The sequence below is a fragment of the Dipteris shenzhenensis genome, chromosome 13, assembly GCF_047967505.1.
Source record: "Dipteris shenzhenensis isolate YYH24624 ecotype China chromosome 13, Dip_SZ_1.0, whole genome shotgun sequence".
NCBI classification, from domain to species: domain Eukaryota; kingdom Viridiplantae; phylum Streptophyta; class Polypodiopsida; order Gleicheniales; family Dipteridaceae; genus Dipteris; species Dipteris shenzhenensis.
In genome coordinates, this window is record NC_141608.1 from 11925656 (window position 1) to 11942165 (window position 16510).

General features: G+C 40.5%; 1 protein-coding gene and 1 long non-coding RNA gene across 4 annotated transcripts in view; both read right to left on the bottom strand.

Moving 5' to 3' along the window:
* Positions 1-12895, bottom strand: part of LOC147895025 (uncharacterized) — a 30138-nt gene extending 17243 nt beyond the window's left edge. The window contains exon 1 of one of the 2 annotated variants that reach the window (XM_087384054.1): positions 12820-12895. The gene's annotated coding sequence lies outside the window, so the exon portion shown is untranslated. The remainder of the gene's footprint in view (positions 1-12819) is intronic. The other variant, XM_087384055.1, reaches the window with a different exon arrangement.
* An 854-nt stretch (positions 12896-13749) lies between these two features.
* Positions 13750-14653, bottom strand: LOC147895026 (uncharacterized). Of its 2 annotated transcripts, none has more exons than XR_015542048.1 (4): positions 14576-14653; positions 14175-14400; positions 13889-14084; positions 13750-13803 (listed from the first exon to the last, which is right to left on the bottom strand). It is a non-coding gene; the product is annotated as an uncharacterized LOC147895026 (long non-coding RNA). The 2 variants fall into 2 exon arrangements; XR_015542049.1 differs by having other exon boundaries at positions 14559-14635.
* Positions 14654-16510: the final 1857 nt, after the last annotated feature.

Consider the following 16510-nt stretch of genomic DNA (forward strand, 5'->3'; position numbering starts at 1 on the left):
ACATTTACAGGGCCTACACATTTCGAGGAAACCTTAGTCGATTCTTTAAAGACACTCTTAAAAATATTCCACATGAACAAGGCAAAGAGGCACAAGGTGAGAATATGCTAAAGGAAGTAAAGAAGGAATTCCTCCTTCATTGCAGATTCCAGCCCATTGATGGTCAACATTGGCTTATGCTTGTAATCAGATCGCAAGGGAAGCAAAGGAGGGCAAAAGACTCACTCCAGAACAATTTGCAAAGATAAGTTCATTCCATTATTATCCTGCAACAATCTGTATATTCAAGCATGAGATCAAGTATTTGATTGAGTCTGAAAGACTTAATCATTATGTCCATGGAAAGCGTAAGATATCCTCAACATCAGAGGTCTTACAGAAGGCAAGGGTTATATGGACAACATTTGGTTCTCCAAATCCTGATTTGAAGCGAAAGGTCACAAAAGCAGACGCCAACACACTCACGAACTTCTATACTTCTTTGAGTGCAGTTGTGCCTAGGGGAACTCAAGAGCGAGAAGAAAGTATGACAAGCCTCAAGGTGGTGACGGACAGATATGCCGACTACACTTCTATCATATTTCGTCCTGTTGAAGTGTTCAATGAGATGCTTGAAACGTGCATTGCTTGTGAGCGTGGACAGTTGACCTATGAATCTCCTTTGTTTATCTCCGGTAAGTCAAAGGTAATGGATAAGAAGGAGTTGACGGCAAGGATGTGGAGGCCTATAAAGTACTTACCTGATAAGTATGCATCCATGGCAGCACAAAAAATTTTAAAGAAAGAATGGTTTTTTGGAAAAAAAGACAAAGACCACTGCATGGAAGAATGCATCAATGTACAAGTGAGGCGTGATGCAGTGCATAGTGCCATTAAGTATTTGCTGTCAGAGAAACAAATTCCACTTACACATTGTAACATTGACTATAATGTGGTGAAGCATATAGCTTCTTTGTCAACACCCAAGGTAAAGCTATGGGCAAACAGGTGGATTAAAAAGGATGAAGATGGGTCAGAAATAGTAACCTCTTATATGAGAAAAGAAATCCCACAACAGGTGGTTGCATATGTGGAAAGATTAATCAGTGAGATAAGGATGCCGACAGATATGCACCAAAGCTTTCAATTCAATGTAGAGGTTACGGCAGAGTTTGGAAAGCTTGTGAACTTCAGGGGAGTCTCAGAAGATGACTTCTTCAAGAATGAGTCAACATGGGATAAGCCACAACTATTCTTTATCAATGAAGTTTCTAGCGATGATATCCATAACTTCATTGATAGAATAGTATATACCACCATTAGCAAAGTGGCGATTTGCAACATTGTCATTTTTGTTGATAAAAAAGACAAAGAAGCCATGCAGGTTACTCTAGAGCGAGCATATTCATCAGAGATTTGAAGATCTATAGTGGTGTTTATGCAGCAAAGAGAGGCAAGAGAGAATGTGGCATAGCGATTCAATCTCTTGAATCATTCTTTTTATGTATGCGGAGTCCCAACCCTGATCACTCCTTACAAAAGAACATAAGAGGGAATTCAAATAATTTGAGATTGATGCTAGAAGAGCAAGATATTCCCAGGGCCATACATTATTAAAAAAACAACTATGGAAGTCCTGCAAAAATTGGGAGTCTCTTGCTTACCATGATGGAGAATTTGCTACCGGCAGGTTGGGAGGTCACCTTGTGTAGGATGGGATATTTATTTGAGGATCTCTTCAGAAAAGGCAACTCCACAAATATTATTGAAAATAAGCATTTCATGGCTTATTTCCAGCTTCAAGCAGATCTAACCACAGGCTATGAAAAAGAGATAGACCACAAGGACACCGATGACATGGATGATTACCTTGAAGATCATAATGTCCTAGTTGATGATGATGAAAAGATGGACTTACATGAACCGTTCACAGAGAGGTTGGTGGATGAAGACAAACATGATGATGCCTTCTTTGATAATTATGGCTCACAGGGTTATGAAAAAAGGCCACTACGACAATACTTAGTGGTATGAACTCTCTATTTCTCAACTAAATACAATTTTTTAAATAAGATTTAAATTTAAAGATAATGAATCTAATCTCTCATATTTGTTTACAGGCAATAGAGGGAGAAGAAATGGATGAAGTCAATACGGAGGCACTCCCTTCTACTTCAACAATGCAACCACCTCTAAATTTGATTGAAGAATCAAATTTAGCTGCATTGGATAAATTGGAGAGCTCATTTGAAGTTAGGATCGTTTTGAAATGAGAACCTCAGTATTTGAGCTTTGGTAGAGAGGAGGTTTCAATCCTCTCCAATCCTTTAAAAGAGGTTAATGACAATGTTATCTTGGCCATTCTCAGGTAACGTTTGTTTATTTGTTGCTACTTCAATGAGCTAACATTTGTTTATTTATTCACAGTGTAGTTATATATCAGTTTCCTAGTGCAGAATGCAAATCAATTCTATGAGCTAATGTTTGTTTATTTCTTGGTGCAGTGTAGTTATTTCTCAGCTTCCTAGTGCAGTGCAGCATCGTGTCTACATGCTCAATGCTCTCCTTTCTTCTATTCTTAGCTCTCCTCAAAATACTATAGAAGATGTTTGTACCTGGTTAAGCCCTTTGAATTTAGATGGGGTGCGAGTCATCTTAATGCCTTATCATGAGGCGTAAGTATCAACTCTAACCTTATTTTTACTATTTCTTTGGCAAGTTTGTGTAAAATAATAAGCATTTTTATTCTGGTCGTGTAGCTCACATTGGAGTCTGATCTTCTTGGACCTTGAACTCAACCGTTTATGGTTTGTGAATTCAATGGAAGGCTATCATGCCAACTCCCCAAGGTGCTGCATATCTGCTAGTATCTGCTGTCAGAACAACCACGGAGCAACAAGATCAAGTAGAATTCAAAAGACGTCTGCCAGTGGAGCAAAAATTTTTTTTGCTCCAAGCGGAGGAGAGACTCACTCTAATGAAAGCATGTATGAAACCTTATCTACTTGTTTAAGCCTTTATTTGGGATGTGTACATCGCATAAATTTTTTATTTTTTTATGGTAGAAGGAGGATGTGGAGGACATAGCAAGTGAAGAAGAATACGATGTAGACTACTCTCTCAATAAGATGAGTCATGAAAATATGAATCTATTGGAGCAGATTGGAAGTTCATTCACCGCTATGTTGTTAATTCGACAACAACCTCATTTTTTTGAATTTGGTGAAGAAGAGATTTCAATCCTCTTGAATCCTAAGAAAGAGGTTAATGTCAAAGTCATTACAACCATCCTCAGGTTTGATGCAACCTTTTCCTTGGCTTTATACTTTGCTTATTTTGATTAAACCCAAGAAGCTAATACTTTTTTTTTTAATATAGTAATGTTATAGCAAATTTTCCGCAAAATATACAAAGCCTTTCATATATGCTCGATCCTCGTATTTCGGAAGTGCTTAGCAACAAAGAAGAAACCATAGAGGATGTTTGCAAGTGGTTGAAGCATGTTCCTATGAATGACGCACGAGTTATTTTTACAGCATATTATGAGAAATAAGCATCAAACCCTACTTGTTTTTTCTATTGCATTGCTAGAATTGTCTCAAACACAGTAATTATTATTTATTGATAATGCAGCTCACATTGGAGTCTGGTAGTCGTGGACATCCTTGCGAAGAAGTGCTTCTTTGCCAACTCAATGACATCCGTCCATGGCAATGTGTTAGAGTAAGTATAGACTACACTTGTTGTCACTTCTTGACATGTAGATTGATATGCAATGCACATATTCACTGTTGTTATATGTTTTGATGTGCAGATCAGCTCGAAAGTTAGTAGGTGCTATCGACATATTAATGCAGCAATGTGACTTGGCACAACAAATAGAGTATATAACATGTCAGGTATCACATTAAGAGAATAGCCACATGTATAATTGTGGATGGAGGGTGGGCTACAATTGCTTTTTGGTACTTGGTCAAATTTTTGAGATACAAAATGACACCACACTGTCAGCATATATGGATTTGCATCTCTATGCATTTATAACATGTACCATTCGAGCAATCATTGATTACGAAATGAATGCCGTTAAAGAGTCAAAGAGGATAGAAGACCTTGTGAGGAGAGTGGGAGAGAGGGAAGGAGTCTCACTTGCGGCTTTTTCACATGCACAATGGGGGAATACACACAAAGGTGGAGGCTGAAAATAGTTTTCCTCTTCTTAGTTGTGAAAGCCAAAAGAACTCTAGTACAAAGAAATAGAAGAACCCTATATGTGGGTCTCAAACCAAACTCAACTAACTAAAGTGGCATACTAACTGAGCCACGAACTAGAGTAGATAAGGATAGCTGTCATCCAACTATTATTCGTGGGCGGTGTACCAACCGCATCTGCAGCTAACAAGTCGGTGACATAAATGCACAACGATCACCCTGGCATATCGTGAGTGGAGCTCGATATCTCAACACTCCCCCTCGAGCTCAATTCCAATTCCTATACACCAAGCAGGTCTCTGAACTTGCGCAGCTTCTCTGCGCCTAATGCTTTCGTGAATATGTCAGCTACCTGATCCTCTGTGCTGACATAAACTAGATCAATAAGACCTAGTAAAACCTTCTCCCGCACATAGTGATAATGCACCTCAATGTGCTTTGTTCTAGCATGATAGACTGGGTTATTTTCCAAGTGTATGCTGCTCATGTTGTCACAATAAATGACAACTGGCCCATCTGTAGACTGATGAATATCATAGAGTAGCTTATGCAACCAAGCTACCTCGCATGCAGCCATTGCTGCACCCTTGTACTCAGCCTCTGTGCTCGACAAGGCAACTGTAGGCTGTTTCTTGCTGCTCCAAGTGACTGCAGCACTCCCAAAAGAGAATACATATCCACTGGTAGATCGTCTATCAGAAATACTACCAGCCCAATCAGCATCAGTGTATCCATGCAACTGTATCTGAACCCCAGCCTCATAAAATAGTCCATACTGCAACATGGACTTCACATACCTGAGTATGCGTCTAGCCGCATCCAAATGCGGTTTCCTTGGAGCCTGCATAAACTGACTTACCAATCCAATAGCATAGCTTAAATCTGGCCTGGTAATAGTCATATAAATCAAACTTCCTACTATGCGTCTGTACATAGTAGGGTCTTCCAGAAGCTCACCTGCATCTGAGCTTAGCTTCACATTCTGCTCCAAAGGGAGTGAAATAGGCTTACAGCCTGTCATCCCATATTTGGACAGCATGTACGATCCATATTGCCTCTGCAAGAGCTGTATCCCACTTGGTGATCTAATCACCTCAATGCCCAAGAAATAATGCAGCTCTCCCAAATCCTTCATCTCAAACTTCTGCTTCAATAGCATTTTCACATGAAGGATATCTTCATCACTATCACCTGTGATGATCAAATCATCAACATAAATGACAAGCAGCATAATCCCTTTCTCTGTTTTTCTCACATAGAGTGAGAAATCTGCCTTGGAGATCTGAAAGCCAATAGTTACAAGATACTGTCCTATCTTGTCAGACCATGCTCTAGGTGCTTGCTTCAAGCCATACAAGGCTTTCTTCAACCTGCAAACAAACTCAGGATGAACAGCATGAACATAACCTGGTGGCTGCTCCATAAAGACCTCTTCTTGCAAATCACCATGCAAGAAGGCATTCTTCACATCCATCTGATGTAAAGACCATCCCTTTGATGCAGCCATAGCAATGACTGCTCTTACAGTTGCCATCCTTGCAACCGGACTGAATGTTTCTTCATAATCAATGCCATATGTCTGTGCATACCCCTTGACAACTAATCTTGCCTTGTATCAATTCACAGAACCATCTGCATTGTGCTTGATCTTATAAACCCACTTACAGCCAATTGCATTCTTGTCTTTAGGCAAAGGCACCAATTCCCATGTAGCATTTGCATCCAAGGCATCCATTTCTTCATCCATGGCTTTCTCCCATTTTTCATTTCCCATGGCTTGCTCAAAAGAAGTGGGTTCTGGTTCCTGTATCACTTTGACCATATAGGCATAGTGAATGGCTGTAAATCCATCATATTTCAGCCTATCCACAGGATACGTAACCCTGGTAGACCTGCGCAAAATAGGCTCACTTCCAGGTGCTCTCAAAATATCCCTGGTCTTCCTTACTCCAGGTGTAACAACAGAAGGAATACCCAACTCATCATCAATGCTCTGTTCTGAGCCACTGGATTCACCATCCACATAAGAGTGACCTTCATTCACATCAAACATGGGCTGATCTACCTTCTCTTTTCCTTATCGTGATACCTTTGTACCACTATCTGCATTGCTTTGAGGAGATTCTCCTGATCTCAATCTGCCTGTCCATGGTGAAGTATGTGAACCACTGCTAGAGGACACTGCAGGTCCACAGATATTTTGTGATTGCTGCTGTGAATTCTGTGCAGCATTACCATTTTGTACATCTACATCAATCATTACATTTATTGGTTTATACCAGCTGCTCATCTCATCAAAAACAACATCTCTGCTCACTGTAAACTTACGAGTAGAAGGGTTATAGCATCTATACAATTTCTGCTGCAGAGAAAAACCAATAAAGATGCACTTCTCAGCTTTTGGATCCAACTTGGACCTCAACTCATCTGGCACATGGACATAGGCAATGCAACCAAAAATTTTCAAATGAGAAATATCTGGTTTCCTACCAGTATACATCTCCTCTGGCATCATGCCATGTATTGCTGCAGTGGGAGTCCTGTTCATTATACAAACTGCTGTAGCAACTGCTTCAGCCCAATAATAATCTGGTAGATCTTTTTCATTTAGCATAGCCCGAGATACCTCTCCAATATGCCTGTTTTTCCTTTCTGCAATTCCATTTTGCTGTGGGGTATGACTGCATGAATATTGCTGCTTTATACCATGCTCCTGCAAGAACCTTGCAAACTCATTTGAGAGGTACTCTCCCCCTCCATCTGACCTTAGGCATTTTATTTGCAGGCCTGTTTCTTTTTCAACCATAGCTTTAAAAGCTTTGAAGTGCCCAAACACTTCACTTTTCTTTTTCATAAAATACACCCAAAGTTTTCTGCTGAAGTCATCAATAAATGTGACAAAATAGTGACAGCCTCTAATAGATGCAGCTTTAGTAGTCCACACATCAGAGTGGATTAATTCCAATGGCTTTTTACTCTCTTGAACATGCCTAGGAAAAGGTTTCCTTGCCTGTTTCCCAAATTGACAGGCTTCACAAATCTTGTGCATTTCTGCAACCTTGAATTTAGGCAATCCTGCAACAATATTTTGGGCTTGCATTGATTTAAGTCGCTGTATATTAACATGACCAATGCGTTTATGCCAGATATCAATATCTGCAACTACACCGGTCCCATGTGCAAACATTGCTGCACTCAATTCAGGCATGTCTGCATCCAGTGTAAACATCCTGCCCTTCTTCTTTCCTTTTGCTATCAAGCGACCATTATTTTTCGTATCCTCAACAAAGCATCCATGAGGATTGAATCTGACTTGCAAGCCCTGCTCAACCATTTGACCAACAGAAACCAGGTTCTTGGTGATGTTTGGGACATGAAATACATCAGATAGGTATTTCTTTTTCCCATCCTGCATAGACAAAGGAATTTCACCAATCTGCACAATTGGATGTGCAGTATCATCACCAGTCTCCACAAATCCTGGTTTTTCCATTTTCCTTGCATCCTGCATCCATTCTGCATGACCTGTCATGTGGTTTGACGCACCTGAGTCAACATACCACACATCATTTCGTTCTTCTGCACTTGTCACAGAGTTGGTCATATGCTGCACCATAAATAGATGCTCATTTCTGTCATCCCCCTGTCTACTAGAAGATGCATAATTGCCTTGCTGCAATTTTCCATTCATAATGTCATTCTTCTTTTTGTAGCAGTCTTTAGCCATATGTCTCATTTTACCACAATAGTAGCATTCAACATTGCTGTTTGCATTTTGGCCTCTCTGCCATCCACCACGGCCTCTTTGGCTCCCCCTGCCTCTAGAGTTACCACGTCCTCCTGCATAGGACTGGTTTTATTGAGTTTGCTGCATATTCTGATTTCTACCACGGCCTGCAGATCGGCCTCCTCTACCTCTGTCTCTACCTCTTCCAGCATTTGAGTAGAAGACAGTTTCTTTTGAAGTTCCTCCTAAAGAAGATGCACCCCCATTTCTCTGCTCTTCAGAAATTAGAAGAGCAAACAACTCTTCAAAATCAGGAAATTTTTCACGGACGGCAATGGATGTCCGGAACTGTGCATAATCCTTTCCTAGACCATTCAAGGTCACAGAAACTAGATCATCATCTTCCACTGGCGACCCAATGGAAGCAAGTGCATCTGCAATTTTCTTCACCTTCATGTGGTAGTCATTTATGCTCAAATTTTCTCTCTGCACATTGTGCAACTCCTGTTTGAGCTGCATTTTCCTGGCTTGCATATTTGTGCTGTACATTTTTGCCAAAGTATCCCATGCCTCCTTTGGCGTACTTACATCCTGAATATGCACAATCATAGAGTCCGAAATACTGATAGACAGCCAGTACATAACTTTCCTGGCTCTCTCATGCCATCCTTTAAATGCCTGCATTTCCTGTTGACTGGGAACATTAGGAAGAACAGGTTCTTCTTCATTTCCTATAATGAACTCCCAATAGCCTTTTCCCATAAGGAAATTCGTCATTCTAAACTTCCATGCCTGGAAGTTGTTCTTGTCAAGCTTTTCAGTGACAATCTGTGAAAGAGAATCAGATGCCATTACAGAACACTGCAAAATATTCTGTCACTGCAAAAAAACACAGCTTTTGCCTCACACGGATAGATCTGCAAAACTGATGAAGGTGGTATTTGACCACACAGTCACTTTCCTAGTGACGATTTTGCATCAACAGGCAACAAGCATGATTCTGCAACTCCCAATATCTCTGCACACAGGCATACGATGCAATTTTTGCGGCAACTTTTCACCGACTAGCCGAGCAGTGGTCACACATCAAAAACAGGGCCTTTTTCTGAGTGCCTGCGAAGAACTTCCGCCTTCAAAACGGGCCTCGAAATGGCCTCGAATCAAAAAAATAAAGCCACCAAGGGCTTTGCCTTTTTCCCGCAGCATATACTGCGCTCTCGCCACACCGCGAAGGGCATCTCAATCTGAGACAGTGCACTCTTGCACTTCTGGCTGTGCTACCTGCAGAGATTTGCTCCCAAACTCGAAATAGGAAAGCAACACTGGTCCTCTTACCAGGACACCGCGAACTTGGTTTGCTTTCTTGAGCTCCTTACCACGAACAAGGCTCTGATACCATGTGAGGAGAGTGGGAGAGAGGGAAGGAGTCTCACTTGCGGCTTTCTCACATGCACAATGGGGAAATACACACAAAGGTGGAGGCTGAAAACAGTTTTCCTCTTCTTAGTTGTGAAAGCCAAAAGAACTCTAGTACAAAGAAATAGAAGAACCCTATATGTGGGTCTCAAACCAAACTCAACTAACTAAGGTGGCATACTAACTGAGCCACGAACTAGAGTAGATAAGGATAGCTGTCATCCAGCTATTATTCGTGGGCGGTGTACCAACCGCGTCTGCAGCTAACAAGTTGGTGACATAAATGCACAACGGTCACCCTAGCATCTTGCGAGTGGAGCTCGATATCTCAACATACCTCAACTCTACAAACATGGCTTCATTGGAAGAATTGGGAAGCTCTTTTAATGTTAGGGTTATGATGCAACATAGACCTCAGTATCTTGAATTTGAGGGAGAGGAGATTTCAATTCTCTCTAGAGCTTCAAATGAGGTCAATAACAACATTATGATGGCCATTCTCAGGTTTGATACAAACTTTTTCTCTGCTTGATAATTCAATATTTTGATTAAATCTAATAAGCTAATATTCATTTATTTGTTGGTGCAGTATAGTCATCTCACGATTTGGTAGAGCCGTATGAAACCGTGTGTATATGTTGGATTCCCTCCTTTCTCCTATACTTAGCGATAGCAGAAAGACAATAGCTGATGTTTGTAAATGGTTACAGCCTTTACATTTACATGGCGTGCGAGTCCTATTTATGGCATATCACGAGATGTAAGTATCATGGCAACCCTTATTTTCATCTTATACTGGCAACATTGTGTTAAATAATAATGGTTCTTAATTATTCGTGTAGGGAAGATTGGAGTCTGGTGGTTTGGGACCTTGAAGACAACTATTGTTGGTTTGTTAACTCGAGTGCAGGCTTTCATGGCTCAATGCAAACGTAAGTATTCTATTAATCTGTTGTTACTTCTATATTATGTACCTTATGTAATAGACACACTAAGTTTTTTTAATATGTCATAATGAGCAGGTCGATTGAGAAGTTGGTATCTGCTATCAGAGAAACAGGACAGTACAAAGACTCGGTAGACTTCCAAAAGTGTTTAGTAGTAGAGCAGGAAGATGGGCATAGTTGTGGGTGGAGAGTTGCCTACAACTGCATGTTGATTTTCAAAGAAATTTTCTCAGTTAAGCCACAGATCTCATCGGAAGACTCTTTGGAGCTCAAATATTCAGAGGAGGATATACAATTGTTTAGGGCTGAAATCATTCGAGACCTAATTGCTGCCATTAGAACACAACGTGCAACTAAAGCAATATCAGAGCTTGCATTTAAGGAAGAGGAGACTGAGTCTACTATGAAAGCACTGCACACTACAGAAGAAGTAGAGACCCAGTGTACACCTACAGCACCACAGCCTCCACTAGAAGCATCAGAAGAGTTGCCACAGCCTCCGCTTACATTAAGGAAGAGGATACTGAGTCTACTCCGAAAGCACTACATACTACAGAAGAAGTAGAGACTGAGTGTACATATAGAGCACCACAGCCTCCATTGGAAGCATTAGAAGAGTTGCCACAGTCTCCACTAGAAGCATCAGAAGAGTTGTGATGCATGTATGATGTTGTGTTTATAGTTTTTGTTGATTATACACCAATTTGTGACTTATTACTTAAGTGGCATTTACTGATGATATTTATATAATTATTTCATGCACACAATTTTATGATATGAATGTGTGATGATGTGATTATTTGGAAATAAATCCTTGTGTGATGAGAATTTTGATATGAATATGTGATGATGTAATATTTGTAATATATTTCTTCATGCACACAATTTTATGATATGAATGTGTGATGATGTGATTATTTGGAAATTAATCCTTGTGTGATGAGAATTGTGATATGAATATGTGATGATGTAATATTTGTAATATATTTCTTCATGCACACAATTTTATGATATGAATGTGTGATGATGTGATTATTTGGAAATAAATCCTTGTGTGATCAGAATTTTGATATGAATATGTGATGATGTAATATTTGTAATATATTTCACTCGCAAGTATCAATTCCCAATGCTCCACTCACTTAAAGTACAGCATTCCCAATGCTCCGCAAAATTTTATTTAGTTGGACAATCTCCACTCACTTAAAGTAGAGCATTACCAATGCTTCTCTCACTTTATTCCAACCCTTATCCTTATCATTATCATAGTGAACACATCGTGCCTCTCACTTTATTCCAACCCTTATCCTTATCATAGTGAACACATCGTGCCTTAGTGCACTTGTATTCTTCCATCCTAGTCCTTCCACAAACACTCTCTTCTTTCATCCATCCTGATAACTTGTATTCTTCTATCCTAGTTCTTCCACAAACACTCTCTTCTTTCATCCATCCTAGTGCTTCTCATTAACTTGTATTCTTCCATCCTAGTCCTTCCACAGACACTCTCTTCTTTCTTGCATCATAGTCCATCTCCCTTTCTTTATCATCTCCCCACCCATGGATGTCCTTGGCATTATCGAAGACGTGGAGTTCGGAATTAACAATCTCAAAGAATGGATTGCTGACCAAGGAGCACAGAGAGAGGCCAGAATTTGACAAGGTTCTCCTTTGACACACATGGAGAGAGGAATTTGATGCACAAAGGCACGCAGAGAGGGAGGAGACTCTCAAGATAGCAGAGAGTGAAAGACTTTTAAGACGTATGATAAAAGCACGACACGATCTCTTAGACTTCTTAAGTAACCTGCGTTATCGCAGCTCTCGTCATGGGCGATTTGATGCGGATGCTGAGAGAACAATAAGAGCCTCTCAGAGAAATTATAAAGAAAGAATTTGTGATTGCTTAAATTTCTTCTTTGCATGTAATTATGTTGAGGATACAGCTCTGGAGGCAGTGAAAGATTGGGTGTTGAGAAGATAAGAGAGACCAATGATGAGATCTTCTAGACTTTGGGTGATTAAGAAAATAAGAGAGACTGTATTAAGGTGTTTTTTGACACCATATGGCTTTGAGTTATATGATCTACTTCTTATACAAATGTGATGTGCTCTTTTTGAAATGTACTCTAGTTTTAATAACATGTCACGCCATTTTTTCTAATTTGATTTTTTAAAATCTTACTTTTTGTCTCTTTTAACAATGTGATGTCCTCTATTTTTAATGTACTCTAGTTTTAATAACATCTCACGTCATTTTTTCTAATTTGATTTTTTAAAATCTTCCTTTTTGACTCAATGTTTTGTTTTATAAGAGCCTTTTTTTTATAAATGTTTTATCCAAAATTATCTCACAAAATGAATTTGGACAGTGCACGAGTCCAAAATTAATGAAATAGGTGTTCTAACTAATCAGGATCTCAGTTGATCCTATCATTTTCTTCATGCTGTAATATAATAGAATCCCTTGAAAGCACTTGCACACCATGGGCAAGCATGCATAGGAGGAAATAGAATCAATACAATTTAGGATCATACCTTGTTAGTAATTGTAGGGAAAAGTCCGCGATTGCATTCCTTCTGCATAAGTTCGCGCATAAGTTTGCGACATCTATGTTCGCGCAGCTACAACGACAATGACAATGGTTGTCACTGTTATGCTTGGTTGAGGAAAATTTTCTACTAGAATTTTCAAAATGATTTTGAGGTAGGATGCCACAAGAACTATTGTCACACTCAATAGAACTATTGTCACTATGCACAAATAAATCATAAGTGGAACGGGCTGAAATAAATATTTATAGGTGCAAATTAGTGGCCATAGATCTTACGGACTTCAAGAAATTGGCATTTAGTACAAATGTTATCTTAATAGAGTCTAGAAAGAGGAACATACCATATGTACATCGCGCAGATATTGATCATTGATTTTTGTCAGAGATAGAAAAAATTGTTTCATGCGAGTAGGCGTTGTGGGTCCTGATGCTGAAGTGGTCGATGACCTCCTTTTCAAGGCAGATAAATTGCCCAGAGATAGAAAAAATTGTTTCATGCGAGTAGGCGTTGTGGGTCCTGATGCTGAAGTGGTCGATGACCACCTTTTCAAGGCAGATAAATTGCCCGGCGGAGGACATATAGTAGAACTCTTGTCACTCTGCATAACAAAGCGTAAGAAAAGTGGGCTGCACTAGATAGATATCTATTCATAGTAGAAATATAGAGCTTACGGGTTCAGGAAATTGGAATTTAGTAAAGCGTTACCAAGTCAGTCTTCATGCAGATCGTCGACCGAGTATTGAGCGCAGATGATGTTCTAGTGGTTGATGAGCAAGTTTCGAACAGAGATGGCTTTGAAGGCCAGACAAAGTAGACAAAGCATAAGCAGAAGGGGCTACACGAAATGTTGATAGTTGAAAAGTGGCCATAATATAGATTCTAAGGACTCCAGAAATTGACAGCGTGGGTTACCTTAGACAGCGAGGTTAGATCACTCTGCTCGTTCATCGTAGACTCCTCGCTAGCCTGCATACATGATACAATCAAAACGCCCCGATTACATTCACATCCTATGAAGAAAGGACAACAAAACAAAAGTACTAATTCTTACCTCCAGTTTTACCTCCACTTTTGGAGGCTGCGCCGGTGTCTTGCTCATTCTTCTCTGTCCAATTGCCGTAGCCTCGAGAAGGCAACGAGTTCGTTTGATCTCCTCGTTCCTTAACAGTATTTGACGCTCAGGATTTGCTGGACCTATTAATGTCTCTGAAGTTAATCTTTCCTCTCATGACCAGATCTTCGCCCTCCTGTCCACACGGTACGCGCAGTGACCTGACAGGCGGTTCCCGAACAGTCTGCAAGCTACCGGATGGGAGACGAGAGAGAAATTCACCTACCTGCCGTAAAATTTTGGCTTCTATACGGAACCACGGACCAGTGTGAGAACAGCTTCCTGCTGCTAGTTCTTAAGATGGTTGGACTACTGCCCTCACAAACAGACTTCGGTCTTTCGGCTGCCGGACGGGAGACAAGAGAGTATTTGTCTTTGGTCTTTGGGCTACCTGATGGGAGACGAGAGAGAAATTGAGCCCTCCATTCATTCCAGCTCCAGCAACGAAGACACTGCACCACGACACATAATATCGATCACAACGGAAAATTCTTGCCGCTCCGGAGCCCAAATACCTATGAGGATCTTAGCAAAGCCTTGATAAATTATAAGTGCATATGCTAAATCTGCAGGAGAACGGGAGTTGCAGTTTGTCATTCCCCATCTCCACCTTATCTGCGAGACAACCTTTGGAACACCAGCCGGATACGACGTTGCCGGCTCGGACAACAGCTGGTGCACGGCCCCCAACAGTGCTAAAGGGATGAGTCCTCGTGTGGTACAGTCGTAATACATTTTTATATTCTTTTAGTGGTAGAAAGTCGTAGCTTGTAGATTCTGAGCTACCTTCTTTTCCACACCAGTCACCATCTGGATTCTGAGATACCTTTTTCTCCACACAAGTCACCATCTAACTGGTTTAGAAAAAAGGATAGCTCAATCGTGAATAAGAGAAAGAAGGTGTATACTAAGGCTCAGTGCACACAGCTCCAATAATGCGCGATTGGAGGCTACTTTTGGAGGCTTGAACGTCTCTAGAGGCAAAGTTGGAGCGCCACTGATGCTCATATTGGTTGTTGATTTGAGCAGTGGTGGGCAATTAATTCTTACTCCATCCAATCCTCATCTGTCCTGTGGCTCTGAGCTTTACCTCTCTCGCATTCTACAACACTCTGCAGCTCATAGAGAGCTCCCTGTAGCTCCCAGAGCTCTCATGCACGTAGTCATATGGTCTCTCAACGCCAATAAATGCATTGTCATTTTTGTTCGCATGGAAAATTTCATTTGAGGCTTGAGAGTCACACCAACTGCACAATTCATGCTCTAGTGTCATACTATTGGAAGCCCTATTGGTTGATCAATAAAGTTGAAATTCATTAAAATCAAAGGAAATTCTAGCTCTATGATATCAATCTAAAGAGAATATCTCAAAGCTTTAGAAGCAAATTCATACCAAAGAGGACTGACCAGAGTATGAAAATATTCATAAATATCCTTTTTGACTTGCTGGTAGAAATCTATGGCAACCTTATAGTGGTGAAAGATGGTAATATTTCATTATCTTCATATTCGATGAATCTCGAAATGCTCTCACGAGACTCTACAATTTAAATTAGGAGTTATTCAATGTGTATTCTATACATTCACTTCTAGATTTGACACCATGACTGATGGGTAAAGAGACATCTATCTTTCCTTCTATCCTATTTCTAAAGGAATGCTTGCCATGCTGCACTAGGAGTTGTATCTCCTGCACTAAGGTGATCATATAATGCCACATAGCACCTGCACAAGAATAGCCTAGATGTGAAAGCCAAGAAAAATGTGAGGGTACACGGTTCATCCACCAAGCAGTCCACGTGGTGCAGCATAGCCATAGTCTAGAGAGCCATGTGGGAGCTGAGGTCATATAAATCTTAGAGTTGATAACGTGTTAATCTCTAGGATGCAGAGCACATTGTGGGACCAACAAGACTAATAATGTGATAGTGTGACAAGTGGAATTGCATTGATTCTCCACACAAAGCTGGTGATATAATGCCACATGGAACCTACACAAGAAAAGCATAGATGAAAAATCCAAGAAAAGTATAGAGGAGAGATGAGCGATGCAACAAGCAATCTATGTGGCATGGCAGATCCAAGGTCTAGAAAGCCACATGGGAGCTGAGGTTATGGAAAGCCTAGAGTTGAATTGGTGTGAAAGTCTGACACACAGAGAATGTAGTAGATGGCAGAGTGGGGGACCAAGAAGGTTGGTAACATGGCAATGTGACGAGTGGAACTACATCCTACATGTAGGAGATTGTATGCATAGCAGCATAGTAGTGAAAAACTAGGCAGATATGACACGTAGTGCTAGAGAAAAGAAAACCAATAGTTGAAACTTGATAGAGTTAACCTCATACTAGGTGACATGGGATAGACATTGAGGAGATTTGGTAGAAAATAGGTGGATGGTGAGAGATAAAATGTGAGGCAGAGCGGTCTGGCGTGAATGGGTAGAAAGGTCTGGAGTGAATGGACAACACGACACAAGGTGGACACATGTTTGGTGTGGATGGTGAGAGAGAAAATGTGAGGCAGAGTAGTCTAGTGTGAATGCCCAACACAACACAAGGT